Source organism: Scyliorhinus canicula, chromosome 7 (assembly GCF_902713615.1).
Source record: "Scyliorhinus canicula chromosome 7, sScyCan1.1, whole genome shotgun sequence".
Classification (NCBI taxonomy): domain Eukaryota; kingdom Metazoa; phylum Chordata; class Chondrichthyes; order Carcharhiniformes; family Scyliorhinidae; genus Scyliorhinus; species Scyliorhinus canicula.
Window position 1 is genome coordinate 92,706,303 of NC_052152.1, and position 16,219 is coordinate 92,722,521.

Consider the following 16,219-nt stretch of genomic DNA (forward strand, 5'->3'; position numbering starts at 1 on the left):
TTAGAATGTTTCAAATAAATAGTCTCTTGTATTATTAATGTTTATGATGAAAATGTCTATACTTTGTCATGAATTAAATTGCTTATGATATTTAACAAAAAACAATTCACAGAAATGTATTTTCTATAAGACATATGGCAATAAAGCAATGCTATATTTATAGCTTCCGTAAGTTCTCAGTAATTATGATGATTTCCCTTGGAGCGGTAAGAGGAAAAGGGTGGGGTATGGCCGGTAGATGGTCCATAAGGTCTTTAGCCCCACCAAAGTGGTTTGCAGACAAATTCGTTTGAGAACAACTGGCATAAACAACCTGTCTGAAATGCTATTCTGGGCCTTCAGTCAATCGAGTGGCAAATTTTCACTTCAGTGCCTGACTCTATCTGATCTTGCTATGCTGTGAGACTTAAGGTCCTCTTGGAGTCACGTGGGTGTTATACCGTTAATTCACTGTGAGACTGTGAGAACAAGTGAATATAAGTCTTTATTATCCAGGAACTTGCCTGCCAGTGTCTGCTGTACAAATGAGTGCCACCCACAAGTCTATATATCGCCCCAGGGAGGGCGGAGCCAGAGACAGAGCCCACCAGGGTTCCAGTACAAGGTCATAGGTCACAGTATTATACAGGCAGCTCATACTTAGGTGAATATGTTCACCACATTCACCCCCTGTTAAAAAAAATGAAGTCCAGCAGGGTGACGTGGGGTCATCAAATATTCAGTCTGTCCGGAGGCTGGATCATTCTTTTAGACCTCCTCAGCTCTGATGATGCGGCGGGCACGGTTGTTGTTGGTGGTGACTTCGGGGGCGTGGTGTCTGAAGCTTTAGCTTCAGTCCGGCATGTCGGAGAAGGTTTAGGGGTGGGGGTAGGCAGGGGGCTGTTGGGTGGCGGCAGTGCAGGCGCGGGACAATACAGGAGACCCAGGGGGGCGTAAGGGGCACTGGGGGTGGTGGTAGGCAGTAGGGATGGGGATGCGCTGGCAGGGGAACCAGCTGGTGACAGGTCAGGTAGGGAGACCCTATCTTGCCGTCCATTCTGGTGCGCGACGTAGGTGTACGGGGGGTTGGCGTGCAGCAGCTGGACCCTTTCGACCAGGGAGTCAGTCTTATGGCTCTTCGTATGCTTTCGGAGAAGGATAGGTCCCGGAGTTGTCAGCCAGGATGGAAGTGAGACCCCGGAGATGAACTTCCTGGGGAAGACAAACAAACGGTCATGAGGGGGTCCCATCATTCTCCCATTGGTGCATCATTCACTGAAAAACTGAGACCCCGTTAGTGACACCGAAAGGGACCCTGAGGAAGTGGAAGAGTCGGCCGGCTGCTTCAAAGGCAGTGCAGTGGCGCTCTTCCAGGCGGATTGGGAGCTGGTGGTAGGCCGACTACAGATCGACCGTTGGGAACACACAGTACTGTGCAATCTGGTTGACCATCTCCACTATGCAGTGGAGGGGGTACGAATCCAGTTGCGTGAACCGGTTAATGGTCTGGCTGGAGTTCACATCCATCTGATTCTTTTCCCTGGTCCTGACGACCACCACTTGCGCTCCAGGGGCTGTTTCTAGCCTCGATGATCCCCTCTCTCAAGAGTCGCTGGACCTCCGACTTGATAAAAATCATATCTTGGGAAATGTACCGCCTGCTCCTGGTGGCGACGGGCTTACAGTCAGGAGTGAGGTTCGCAAAGAGTGAAGGGGGGAACCTTGAGGGTTGCGAGGCTGCATACCGTGAGGGGGGGGGTAAGGGTCCGCCGAACTGTAGGGTCAGGCTTCGGTGACTGCATTGGAAGTCTAATCCAAGCAAAAGGGGGGCGCAGAGGTGAGGGAGGACGTACAGCTTAAAACGAGCGTACGCATCGCAAGGTTAGTGAAACAGTACCCCCGGATCTGGACAGAATGGGATCCGGAGGCAAGGGAGATTGTTTGGGATGCGGGGTAGATGTGAAGAGAGCAGCGCCTTACCATGTCATGGTGGAAAAAGCTCTCCGTGCTCCCGGAGTCGAAAAGGCAGGGGGTCTCGTGCCCGTTGACCCGGACAACCATCATGGAGTTTTTCAGGTGCTTTGGCTGCGACTGGTCGAGGGTGACTGCGCCAAGCTGCGGGTAGCCCGTGTGGTCGGCGGTATCGGGGTCACAAAATGGCGGCCCCTATGAGTCACATGTGTCGGGCTGGGTCGAAGATGGCGACCAATATGGCCGCCCCCATCGGTCGCACGTGTCGGCCTTGCTGGAGCCGGCGGCCAAGAAGGCGGTCTCCACGAGTCGCGAGAGGCTGATGATGCGTCTAAAGGGGGCGTTCCCGGCCAACACGCAGCCACATTGCGGGGTCAGCGGGCCTGTGAGTCCATGGGTCGGGCCTAGTGATTTTTTGACGTCTGGGCTTTAGGTTGGCCCAGACTCTGGTGAAGTGCCCCTTTTTGCCACAGTCGCTGCACGCCACTGTGCGAGCTGGGCAACGCTGCCGGGGGTGTTGACCCAGGCCGCAGAAGTGGCACTGTGGTTTCCCGGTCTGGATGGGCAGCTACGCTGCACAGGCCTGTGACATAGTCGGGTCCGATGGGGGCCACGACGATGGTGTCCACGAGGGGTTCGCTGGGTCCGCGGAGAACGCACTGAGGCTCTGGTAGACCTCTAATGAGATGGCTAGTTTTACCGTGTCCCGCAGGTCAGTGCTTCCCATTTTGTAGCAGGCGCTGCCTGATGTAGTTCGATTGGACCCCAGCCACGTAGGTGTCCCAGATCTGTAGCTTCATGTGTTCCTCCGCCGTCACATCCCGATAGCTGCAGTTCCTTGCGAATAGGGTCAGGTTTTCCAGGTACTCGTCCAGCGATTCCCCGGTGCGTTGACGGCGTGTAGTGAGGAGGTGTCGCGCGAACACCTTGTTTATGGGCTTCACGAAATGCGCCTCGAGGCTCGTGACTGCCAGCTTGAGGGTTTCAGAGGGAGGCGTTGCGGAGGAATCGAGGTAGGCCTCGAAACAGCGAAGCCAATGTTCGAAGATCTCCTTGGCCTCTGTCGCTTGTGCATCGAGTTCGAGTTTATCTGGCTTTAGAGCGGCTTCCATGGTGGTGTCGCTGAATAATAGATTGTTATACCATCAATTCATTGTGAGACTGTGAGAACGAGTGAATATAAGGCTTTATTATCCAGGATCTCGCCTGCCAGTGTCTGCTGTACAAATACCCACAGGTGGCCGGTCTATTAATCGCCCCGGAGAGGGGGGCGCCAGAGGCGGAGCCCACCGGGGTTCCAGTACAAGGTCATAGGTCACAGCATCATACAGAAAAACAAAAACAGAAAATGGTGGAAGATCCCAGCAGATCCGGCAGCATCTGTGGAGAGAGAAACACGGTTGATGTTTTGAGTCTGTATAACGCTTCTTCAGAGTTGAGGAGGGGTAGAAATGTGATGGATTTCATACTGTTGAAGGGGGAGGAGGGGTGGTGGGTGGAGCAGGTGGAGCAAAACAGAAGATAACTTTATGGGCAGCACGGTAGCACAAAGTGGTTAGCACTGTGGCTTCACATCGACAGGGTCCCAGGTTCGATTCCCCACTGGGTCTCTGTCTGTGCGGAGTCTGCACTTTCTCCCCATGTCTGCGTGTGTTTCCTCCGGGTGCTCCGGTTTCCTCCCACAACCGAAAGACATGCAGGTTAGGTGGATTGGCCATGATCAATTGCCCTTCATGACCAAAAAGGTTAGGAGGGGTTATTGGGTTGCGGGGATAGGGTGGAAGTGAGGGCTGAAGTGGGTCGGTGCACTGTTCTTCCTCAGGTATTAGTATAGGTCACTGAACTAGTAAACTACAAACCTAGAGAAATGCTCTGGGGTTCCAGGCTTGAATCCCACCATGGCAAGCACGGGCGAGTTGAAAAAACAACTTAAAAACAAGCTACAGACTGGCACTCTGGGACAAGGGGTTGGGGAAAAAAGAAGATCGAAAAAAAGATCGGAATGGAAGAAAGAGGATTTAGTTTTAGCAAGATTCCTTAAAAACAAAATGCATTAACCACATGCATTATTTTAATGTTCCTTTTGTCACTGAATTATCTGGAAATGAGCAAAATAACCTTGGGAGCAGCTGAGCTCGATAGTCTACAGGGTAAAAGCATATATTTTGGCACTGTATGGAGGCAAATAAGTACTCTGTTTCTTCTAAGGGGCAGCACGGTAGCATGGTGGTTAGCATAAATGCTTCACAGCTCCAGGGTCCCAGGTCCGGTTCCCGGCTGGGTCACTGTCTGTGTGGAGTCTGCACGTCCTCCCCCTGTGTGCGTGGGTTTCCTCCGGGTGCTCCGGTTTCCTCCCACAGTCCAAAGATGTGCGGGTTAGGTGGATTGGCCGTGCTAAATTGCCCGTAGTGTCCTAAAAAGTAAGGTTGGGGGGTGGGGGTTGTTGGGTTACGGTTATAGGGTGGATATGTGGGTTTGAGTGGGATCTGACTCCGGGGGGGCCTGCACAGGGTCCAGACCCATGATCGGGAGTTTCCGATCGGCGCGTGGCCGCGATCTGGAGGGGGCCTTCCTCCATCCGTGCAGGCCCGCTGTAAGGTTCCCGACATGTTGCTGGCCGCCGGCGTGGAGACGGTAACCACATGCATGCGACAGCCGTCACGCGCAGGCGCGGACCCGCGCTGGACTTGCAGGTCTGCCTTTCTGCCTCTTTCCACAGACAGACACCTAGAGAGTTAGACAGGTTGATCAACAGCATCATACCCCAGCACGTGGCTTAGAGCAAGCTGGTACAGTTACACTGAGTTACTACAGCTAGATTAGCAGAGAGTTGAACTCATTTGAGAACTGTGTTAATAGTTCAATAAACAGGGCAGCACGGTGGCCTAGTGGTTAGCACAACCGCCTCACGGCGCTGAGGTCCCAGGTTCGATCCCGGCTCTGGGTCACTGTCCGTGTGGAGTTTGCACATTCTCCCCGTGTCTGCGTGGGTTTCGTCCCCACAACCCAAAAATGTGCAGAGTAGGTGGATTGGCCACACTAAATTGCCCCTTAATTGGAAAAAATAATTGGGTAATCTAAATTTTTTTTAAAAATAGTTCAATAAACACGTTGAACTAATTTCAGCATCCTTTAGTTAAGACTGCATCAAGTAGCAGCCTGTGTTATCAGAAGCAGCATAATACAACAGTGGTTTGTAGACAAAAAAAGTTTGAGAACAACTGGCATAAACAACCTGTCTGAAATGCTAGTCTGACCCCCTGCCCCCTGCAGTCTGAATGCATCTCTCTCCTCGGATGCTTCCAGACCTGCTGTTTATTCACAGCATTTTGACTTTGGGTTTCCAACATTCTTAGAATTTTGACAAACTTGTTATGGCACTTGGGTTACACTTCTGCTTTCTTTAAATGTCACAAGGATTTCAAGGTCAGATTTAGTGCACACTAAAAGAATAGGCTGGCTCCAAATTTGCCAACCAACGTGCTACTCTGTCACCCTTGTGTGAACAGCTGTTTAATGTGACAACGTATATTCTGATTTGCGCCTGGTACATTCTGACTGGGCGGCATGGTAGCACAGTGGTTAGCACTGTTGCTTCACCGCACCAGGGTCCCAGGATCGATTCCCGGCTTGAGTCACTGTCTGTATGGAGTCTGCACGTTCTCCCTGTGTCTGTGTGGGTTTCCTCCGGGTGCTCCGGTTTCCTCCCACAAGTCGCGCAAAACGTGCTGCTAGGTGAATTGGACTTTCTGAATTCTCCCTCAGTGTACCCAAACAGGTGCCGGAATGTGGCGACTAGGGGCTTTTCACAGTAACTTCATTGCAGTGTTAATGTAAGCCTACCTGTGACAATAAAGATTATTATTATTATTATTATAGCCCCTTACACTAAACAGTGCACTGCACCTGTGTCAACTTAACTGGTGTCTAACTTTCTGGCCTTATGGGCCCTAATGCTACATCTTGGTGGATCCTCAGACAGTACATCAGGGGTGGAGGCGGCCTGCTGTGATTCCCGTCCTGTGACCTGGGTACCCGCTGGCAGCCATCTTCTGGGGCGACCAGGCCTGGATGGGACCGGCTGCTGCTCGGGTATCCCAGGTAGCGTGGTGCCGCCCTGTTCTGCCCACTGACCAAGGTGGCCCCCAGGCTATTCCATGGGCCAAGGGTGCAAGGAGAGTAATCCCCTGGAGGCCCACTCTGGTCTCGACCAGAGTCTGCATGTTCGCGGCCATGGAGCACAGGGAGTGGACCATCTCCATCTGGGACTATACCACATCACCCATTGACTGTGCCACCACCTTCTGGGTCTGTGTTACATCAGCCAGCGACTGCGCAGTCTCCATCTGGGACTGGGTCATCTCCCGCTGTGTCAGCGCCATGTCACCCAGCGCCAGGGCAATGCCACCGGCATTCCCAGCCATGACCTGCTGTGACTGGGCCACGGTCAGGAGCGCCGCTGCGATTTCCAGGTGGCTCTGGTACATGGTTGCCTGTGAGGCGGCAGCCCTGTCCTGGGTGTCGGCCAGCGCCTGGACAGAATGCCTCAGGCCTTGCACATGCTGATCCATAGCCAAAACAGGCGCCCCGAATGCCTCCACGTGGACGCCACCCGTACAATGTTGGTCTGAGTAGCACACACTGTCAGCACCGCCTCCTGCATGCGTTTGGACTCCTCCAACTGCACCCGCAGGTACTGGATGCTCGCCGACAACCCTTCATGTAGTCCTTGGCTCTGTGACTGCATTTCCACAATCGATGGTGATGTGTTGGGTACTCTGGATCTGTGGAGACTGCATTTACCTCAGCAGTAACACATACAGGCTACCAACACTTGAAATAGTACAACACTGTTTTATTAAGCTAGGAACTGTTTAACATACTTTCACTGTGGGTCGACACTATGTTAGAGTAAACTGAAGACCTATGCCTATCCTGACCAGTCTAGACTATCAGCACATGGTGAAGATCTGTGCTACAAGCTGTGAGCTCTGTCCTTCTCAGAGGCTGCATCCGGAATGAACGGGAAAACTAGTGCCCTCTGGCTTTATAGTGAGCGTGCTCTAACTGGTGATTGGCTGCTGTGTTTTGTGTGTTGATTGGTCTTGCAGTGTGTCAGTCAGTGTGTGTCTGCACCATTATATACCAATGTGTATATTATGACAGATGGGTTTGTCCATTTCAGAAGCCCAAAACCCCTCTGGACGGCAGCTAGTCCCTGGGTAGGCCCGCCCTCCAACATTTCACCCCTTTGGCTGCTCCTAGCTCCAGCTGCTGTCCCGGATCAACTGTGTGGTGAGCACCAGATAGTGTTTGATGGGACCATCAATTGTACGAGAGATGAGTTGCTTTACAAAAGTCAGGCTTTAATAAACTAGAACATAGCCCTGCGGTCGTCTACAATAAAATGGACGACCGCCGGGCGTTTGACTATTTATACCTCGGCAATGGAGGCGTGGTTAACTCAGCCTCTCGACCGAGCACATGACCGACCAGGGCCAATGGTAAGCCGGTGTCCTGCCCCAATGGCAGACAGGTATGCAAATCATATCACCACAGTGTTCCAGGAGCGTCTTAACTAAAGTGTCCAACCGAGATGAGTATCTCTGGGATGGTGCAGGGTGTTGGAGAAAGCTGTGATGGGAGATCTGAGTCATCCTCAGACTTGGGCTCCGGGGCCTCCTGAGTCTCGGGTCAAGGGCTGCCGTCTGAGCTGCTTTCGTCGTCAGTGCGTGGGCCACGAGGGAGGCTCCAGCAGTGGCAGTGGCTGGGGGTGGGGACACTGGATGGACCCGGCCCATCTCCAGCAGGTCCTGCAAGACACAAGACAAGATGCATGATTAGACCGCGGGCCGGGAGAGGGGGTTGGGGGAGTGGGGCTGGTGGTAGTTTGGGTGAGGGTGGGGGTGGGGGGGGGAGGAGATGGTGAGGGTGGTGTGGGGGTGAGGGTGGAGGTGAGGGTGGTGTGGGGGTGAAGGTGGTGGTGAGGATGAGGGTGGGGGTGAGGGTGGAGGTGAGGGGATGGTGAGGGTGGTGTGGCAGTGAGGGTGGAGGTGAGGGTGAGGGTGATGTGGGGTTGTGTTGGAGGGGGGGTGTTGACACATGTGTCACGGGGAACCGCAATGCAGCTGAGTCTCACTTCTTTGCCCGCGGCCAAAGTGACCTTTCCTCTGGGCCGCTGACCATGTCCAGAGCCCTCTGCTCCACCACTGTAAGGGGCTGCAGGTTCAATGGTTCCCCTCCAGCTTTCTCTCACTTCTGGCAGTTATGAGTGGCCTTCTGGTAAGTGGAGGGCAAATGGAAAATTACAGTGTTAGGCAGTCCGACGCATGCAGCCCAAGGGGTATCTGATGGCCTCAGTGGCTAGGGCACCCGGCCATGGTGGCCGGTATGTGCACCAGCATGTGGTGCAGGGTGGGGGTACAGCCGCCCTCTGGAATGTTGGGGGGGGACGTTGGGTTACGGGTGAGTGGGACGAGGTCAGTGCCAGTGGTACAGTGCCGCCTACTCACCCTGGCCGCCCTGAGAAAGTCGTACAGTTTTTCCGGCACTGCTGGCCCGTCCGGACGGTGTTTCTGGTGGCGCTGACTGCCTCTGGCACCTGCACCCAGGCACGATGAATGGCGGCGCCTGACAGCCTCCTTCCCGGTCCGGGGTACAGAGTCAACCGACTCTCCTCCACCGCATGCAGGATGGTCTCCAGCTCGGCCTCCGTGAATTGGGGTGCTGCTCTCCTCGTTGCCACCTTGTTGGCAGGGGTGGTGTGTGTGGGGAGTGATGTGTGTATGTGCAGCTGGAGCTTGTCAGCATCCTGAGTGTCAATCGCAAATCCGGTGAATCCCGCATTGTTTCTCTTTGGAATCGATTGTGTTCCACGTGGCGTCGGTGCTAGCCCCTCAACAGTCGCTGAAACGGTCCAGGTGCAGCGCCAATTTTGCTGTCGTGGAACTCCACGAATACTGCGCCGGCGTCAAAAGTCTCAGAAATGGAGAATCCAGCCGTCTGTAATTTAAGCCAATTGGAGCGAGAAGGCCAATAACTTTTCAGATTTCATAATAATTTTGATTATTGATAACAATTGTAATTTTGCAACAGCCCACAATAGGAAGAATCGAATTGGGAAAGTAGACTTTGCTGGGCGGGATTATGTGGTTCCCCCAGCCACGGGGTGCTCAGCTACGCACAATTTGCGGGCGGGATTCTCTCTTCCTGCCGCTTGTCAATAAGATTTCCCATTAAAGCCACCCCACATTGCCAGGAAACCCCTGGGTGAGGCTCCGCTGCCAGCAGGGAAAGAGAATCCCAACACCTGGAGAATTCTAGCCCATATTTAAGTATGGTCGTGCAAAATCCAGCCAGTTGAAGAGTATTCTAGCCTCACTATCCACAAAAGGGGAGATTTAATGAAATTCTGGTAAATGTGGGCCAGCTTTGCTGAAAATTATTGTTGCCTGGTTCAGAAGTCAGCAGCCTTTTACAGGCCCAGGCTTCTCAAAGAATTAATTAACAAGAAATTGTTGACTGCAATGACCATTGAATTAAAAACCAAAACAGGGAGTACTGAGCAATTATTAATTGTGTTAATTTGTCTCCCTGCACTGGACATCTCCTTTTTGTTTCTGCTAAATTGTTTTGTGGATCAGTGTTGGCTGACTATTGTAGGCAGGCCTGATGGGACACCAGCAATCATGGCCGGAAAGACGATGCAGCAGGCCACACTGTCAATGTAGCTCACCTGGGGTCTTCTGGCACTCAGCAGACGGTGCGCTAGAAAAAACTGGAAGCCCATGAAAATGGGCTGGAATCTAGCATAACATATTTCACCCTTGGTTTCGTCAGTGGTACAATAAACAATTCACCTTGTGGAAGAGGATTAAAGGAAAAATATTAACTGTGAGATCTATGTGATCATGGACTCTTGCCTATTTACTGTCTTAATTTAACCTGAGGCAATTTTTAAACTTTCTACGTTTGTCAACATTTTATAGAAACCCTGGAGAAATCTCCCTAACAAGAGCAATTGGAGTGGGGCTGAAACCCTTTACCTTCTGACTCAGTGATTTGAGTGCCAGAGGTAGAAGAAGACCTGGGTTCGAAGCAATGCTTGTTAGGAATACAGGTCAGGTAAAAGAATGATCATGATACTGGACCAGAAACCCAATGAATATGTGTTCAAATCACCAGCAAAGTTGGTGATTTGCAGAGAAATTGATGTCAATAAAATCTGGTATTTTGTGACTCAAGATCAGGAAAAAATATTTATGAAAGCTCCCAAAATTTCCAAAATACCAGTTGGTTCATTTCAGGGAAGGAACCCCACCACCTGCTTTTCCCCAATGATTGACAGTTGTGAATTTGCTTTGGCGTGACTCGGTTACTTGGTATGAGTAATAAATGCACCAATCACATGCAGATGGCAAAAACAAAAATTATTCACTTGGTTACAATCCTCGCTGAAACCCCGATATAACGAGAGATATAAATTTCCCAGTTATGGACAGAGAGAATCACACAATGAGATCTCACATTTTAAGACTTTTACTGTAACAAACAAACTAAAAGAAGCAAAGGCAATATGAGAAAACAAATTCACATAGCGAGTGATTAAGGTCAGAAATGCACTGCCCCATATACAGGATGTCAGGCTGGGCTGAGTTGCACACTGGTGCGGGGCTGATGTCTTCGCCTTCGCCTCGCTGATTGCTCGCAGATAGGTCTTGTTGGAGTAGAGGTCAGCTTCCCCACCCTGCACTTCACTGTGTCGGTGGGATCTGCTGGAGGTTTTAGCCCTGGAGAAGGTGAAATTTGCTCTAACGGGGAACAAGTGATGGGTTCTACAAAAGTTGAGGTTTGTTCATTCTGCATTTTGGAGAGTTGGTTACCATCGACTGTTGAGGGCAGTGAGGAGGAGGTATGGGTAGGTGGGGGTCTCAATGTGTTGGGTGGCTTTGTTATTGTTGTAAAATGTTAAAATGTTGAAAATTCGGAATAAAAATACTTTATATTAAAAAAAGAAATGCACTACCTGCATGTGTGAAGGGGGTAGGTACAATCTAAGCATTTAAAAGTGATTTAGACTTTTTTTTAAATGTGCATGGTTATAGAGAGAAGGCAGGAGAATGGTTCTAAATAAATCGCTCTTTCAGAGAGCTGATGCAGGCAGAATGGGCTGACTGGTCTCCTTGAAAATCAATATAGACTAAATGATACTTAGTAGACAATTAATACACAAAACTGCAGAGAATGTACTTTTGGGCAAGTCAACCAAAATACCTTCTGACCCATTTGAATACACCAGCAGATATGTGGATTTGAAGATTACATCCCACACTCATCTTGGCTTTTCAGCTGTCTCTCTTCTCCTGCCCTGCCACCTAGGCCGAGTCGTCCAGTGCTGAAAGGCATTCCGCTCAATTAAAAAAAAAAAAAATTTAGAGTACCCAATTCTTTTTTACCAATTAAGGGGCAATTTAACATGGCCAATCCACCTAACCTGCACATCTTTGGGTTGTGGGGGTGAAACCCACGCAGACACGGGGAGAATGTGCAAACTTCACACAGACAGTGACCCAGGGCAGGGATCGAACCTGGGTCCTCGGCGTCGTGAGACAGCAGTGCTAACCAACCACTGCATCACCGTGTCGCCTCTACTCAATATTTGAGTAACCCCCAACCATCTTACAACAGCAAGGCATCCTACAGTGGTTCCTTCATCCATAATACTCCACATGACCTGCCCATTGAACAGGGAATTAGTACTCACGTGGAACCTGCTTTGTGGCTAGCACAAACCAGTCTTTTCCCCTGGATGTCCGGTGGTGGCATGTAGGTGGAAGATTTGCTGTTTTGCTGGGGGCTAGAAGGGAGGCAGCGTCGATCTCCCAGCTCTAGCTGCCGATATGGCATGGAACATTGCCGGATCCGTGGCTGCACATGCGCTGTGCTTCATGGCGGACTGAGCCCGCGAACCCGGATGCCGCTCTTGTGGCCCGGACCGCCACAATGCTCCCAGCCTTGAATGAAGCTCCCCCTGACCACGGATTGCCCCCCCCAACTGTGGTGGTGCCGGACTGAGTCCGCAGCCGCCACGCTAAGTTCACGACAGGTGAGACCACACGTGTTCCAAGCCATCGGGAACTCAGCCGGTCGAGAACGGAGCATTACGGGTGGGCCTCAGGCAATGCACTGAGGCCATGGATACATGACACGGTGTACTCCTAGAGTACTCCACTTTTCAGGGGGTGGTGCATCGCGAAAGCGGTGGCGTACCCGATTTGGCATCATCGGGGATTCTCCGCCCCCTCACCGAATGCAATTTCAGCTTCGGGGAGCGGAGAATACAGCCCAGGGTTCGTGAAGGGAAGGCAGCTGTTTTCGAGAGGCATGTAAAAGGCAATGGAGCATTAAATTAAATGTAAACAATGCAGTTCAAAGCTTTTAGGCTTCTAAGCATGCACAGGGGCTTGATAAGGTTAAAGCACAATTAAACTGATCGCGATAAAAGCATGTCAAAGATTTCTACTATGTTAAAGGGAAGATTTTCTTCTTCTTCTTACAGATCATTGATATTAACATACTGGGAGAGGCTTGAAGGGTTTTAAGGCTATAGCGAGAAAACTTTTATTTTCATCTTACAGATCACTGATGTTGACATGCTGGAAGATTGCAACAAATTGGAGGGAAGACTTTAACTTGAAACTTGACCTGCTCAACCATGGTTTAATGATTTTCAATGTTCCAGATGGGAAGACCTGCCACATGAGTCCCATCCCCGACCTGAGCCCCTCAGCCCATCTCAAGCTCCTCACAACCTGCACAGCCCTGAAGGACCCCCCTCAGCACCCTGGAGGCAAGTGAAGGGAAGGTACTCACCCCTTTCCCCCCTCTCAGATTGTAAGGCAGTGAGTCGCTGCTTGTCAGGATTTGGACCAATTCCTGCCAGCGTGATTCCTGGCTGGGTGGGGGGAGGGGGGTAGCTGAAATATCCCAGCAGGCCAGTGAATGAACTTCCTGCCCAATAGTTATGTTCAGATGATTGTAAATGACAATCAGCATGCCATTGGTGAGAACCTCATCGGGGTTGGCGGGAACGCCATCAGGGCCAGTGGGGCAGGCTGGGATACTCGCAACAGGTTTGATTGCCGGTGAGAATCCTGTTTTTTCTTCTGTGCCTGACTCAGTGGGCCATGGTGATTCCTACCTCTGGCGAGCAGCCTTGGAGAATTCTCTCTCTCTCTCTCTCTCTACCCCCCCCCCCCCCAACTCCAGTCGCCCCATTCTGGACAGTTGTGAGCTCCTCCAGGAAAATACTTACTTCCTCAAACATTACTGTTTGGTTTCGTTTCTGTGATGCGTGTTTGTTAAGGACGGTTTTTATATCAAAGATATGGCGTGGGATTCTTCAATAATGGGGCTATGTCTCCACGCCCGCGGATAAACAGGCACAAATCACTCTGGACTTTTTTCTGGAATGTCCGGGGTAATTCTACATTTTTAAAGGGGCTTGCGGGGCCACGGAGTGCTCCACATTGTTCCGGGTGCTGATATGGGGCCCTGCACTTCCAGCCACGGGTCGCACATGCATGAGGCGGCTGCCTGTGGCGCTGGCCCTGTGCGACATGGCGGACCCACACAGTGGGCCGCCAGCGAAGAAGTAGGCCCCCCACCTCCAGATCGTGCACACCCGCCAATCGGTGGCCCCCAATCACGGCCCTGGCCGTTGTGGAAGCACTCCCCCCCCCCCCCTCCCCGGTGACAGATCCCTTCCCCGTCGCCCACCAGGACGGCCACCACAGCTGTGATTCCGAGGTCCTGCCGGGGGGGACCTTACATGAACCACGCCACCGGGAACTCAGCGGGTCGTCTGCGGAGAATCGCCTGGGGGGCCTCTTTCAATGGCTCCCGACCGACACCGTGTTGACCGCATGCAACTGGCAGCGATTCTCCGGTCAGCGGAGAATTGCGGGAAGGCGTCACAGGTCCGCCGCCCCATTCTCCGCCCCCCACGCCGGGTGCAATTGCGGTGCTGAGTCTCGGAGAATCCCGGCCATGAAATCCATATAACTTAAATCTTGGAATGGCTTTTCCATCAAAGGCAAATTTTCCAATTATGCACTCCTAACTTGAATACTCAGCCTCAGTAAATTTTACAGCGGTGGGAAAGGGGCAGATCAATTCCCCAGATTTGAGGGGAGGGTGGTTGGCAGAGATGAAGGGTGTTCAAATTGACTCCCTGGGCCTTTGCAAAAAAAGTGATTTTTGTCGAGGTTCATCCAGAGCACTGCTGTGACACAGGACTTTGTGCTCAGAGGGTTGTTCCCAGGGACACTGACCCAGACAAACATCAACTGCAGCTGGAAGGTCATCAACTCAGTGAAAGTGATTCTTTAGTCTGCCAGAAGCTTATTGTGCAATGTGGTATCCTCGACTGAGTGTTGCAGACCATGTAACACGGTAAAGGGCTACGTGCTGAGGGAGGCTTGGGGTAACTGCTGAAGAGGCATAATGGGGCCTAAGGCATTTCAGCCATAGTACACCAAGCAGTTGGAAAATTAGTAGAACCCCTTTGGACTGTATGGATGACATTGAATGTGCATCGTGTATATCAAGAGTATTGAAATAATATTGATGCACCTCCGAGAGAAACATGCTGTATGAAGAAAAGTTGAGTTCTATTGCACATTTTGTCATTGCATGTCTGATATGAAATTTATATTGTATATATCAAGAGAATTACAAATGTATAGAGATACCAAGGAGTGGCGATAAGGTGAATTTTATTGCACTTTCTGTAATTTCAAGTTGAAATGTTTAGTCATATACTTTTGCAAATTTTATGAATAAAAGATAAAGTGAAAAAAACTTTAATTGAGATTGGAGGAGAACATATCCTATTAACGGTGATTTGTTTTACCAGGTTTCTTTCCTCTTCTATTGATGGCATTAACCGAGATTGTGGATATGACTCTCCAGCTGACAGCTTTCCTCATGCACTGAACCCAACTCGCAGAGAGCAATTCTAGGATTGAGCTTCGTCCTGTCCTCATTTGACATCCCATGGTCCAGTAGGAATTACTTGACAGTGCTCAGGAATGTAGATCTGGTCTGATTTTAATCTGCCTCTCCGAAGGATGCCAAAAGCATTAGTCGCATGTTTACTGCTATCCTGTTAAAATCAGCAACTCAGCACAGACTGGGGACTGAACCTGGGACATGAAAGGCTCCAGTTCATGCTGAGAAACACAATTACCAAGCGTCTAACAAGTATAATATTTATAGTATTTACTTTCCTGCTAAATGAGTTCCCACGACAGAGCCCAACTTCAAATAAACGAAACGTTTCTGGATTTCAGCTGTGTTTTAAATTTCACCTTGTGTGAACATTCTTTTCCTAAATAAACTATATTTATGTTTAAACTTGGTATTCCAAGAATGCAAGCACGGGCCCAGACAGGATTTACATCATTGGCTCTGGCCGAAAGTCAAACTCCCCAAACTGCAAATCCCTTAATCCTGCACCTCAGAGTGTTAAACTTTGGAAAGGTATAAGTGTATCAATAGAAAAATCAAGGCTGTGATTGTGAGCTCTATTTACTGACAAGGTGTAATGTCAGTTTATTTTTGTCATTACTGGCTTCAGTGCTTTCACACCAATTTGGAACATGCTGCAAACATGCACATTTAAAATCCAGGTTGATTTCTAATGACAGTTACAAAGTTATCATCTTCTCTTAGATAATTTCAAACTACACCAGCAATTTTGTTTAGGGGCGTGTCCGCACTGCGCAGTATCTCAGTGCATAATAGCATAATCCCGGGTGTAACAATTATATCTCTATGACGTGAATTGAATTTCCATAGCTTCTGCATAAGCACATCTCCCTCAGTGCAGACTGAGAAAACATTCAATAAGATGAGATATGAATTTTTAAGCAGCTTCATTTGTCAGCACGGGAACTTCAGCAAGTTATGAATGAATCTAGGAGGACTTCCGGTTGCGGCTATGACCAGCTAAGTCGCACGTTTGGCGGCTCCTGCTACAAAGGTGTTTTCGGGCCGATTGGAGGGCCCCAACGGCGCTGTAAGGACAAATCCCGGTGGGGGAAGGCTCCCTGAGGAGAACCAGACCAACTTTATGGTCGGTACCCGGAGTGGGGTGGTAAAGAAAGCAACAGCAGCTCCCCAAAAAAAGCGGGGGAAGAAGACCAAAATGGCGGCCGGTGGCGCACCCGAGGAATGGAGGAAATGGGCGGAGGAGCAGCAGGCCGCT

General features: G+C 50.5%; 1 long non-coding RNA gene across 1 annotated transcript in view; it reads left to right on the forward strand.

The window, feature by feature from the left end:
- The window catches only part of LOC119969195, a 118,427-nt gene extending 102,520 nt beyond the window's left edge, over window positions 1–15,907 (forward strand). The window contains exon 3 of the long non-coding RNA XR_005461309.1: window positions 14,867–15,907. This is a non-coding gene — a long non-coding RNA (uncharacterized LOC119969195). The remainder of the gene's footprint in view (window positions 1–14,866) is intronic.
- The last annotated feature ends 312 nt before the right edge of the window (window positions 15,908–16,219 follow it).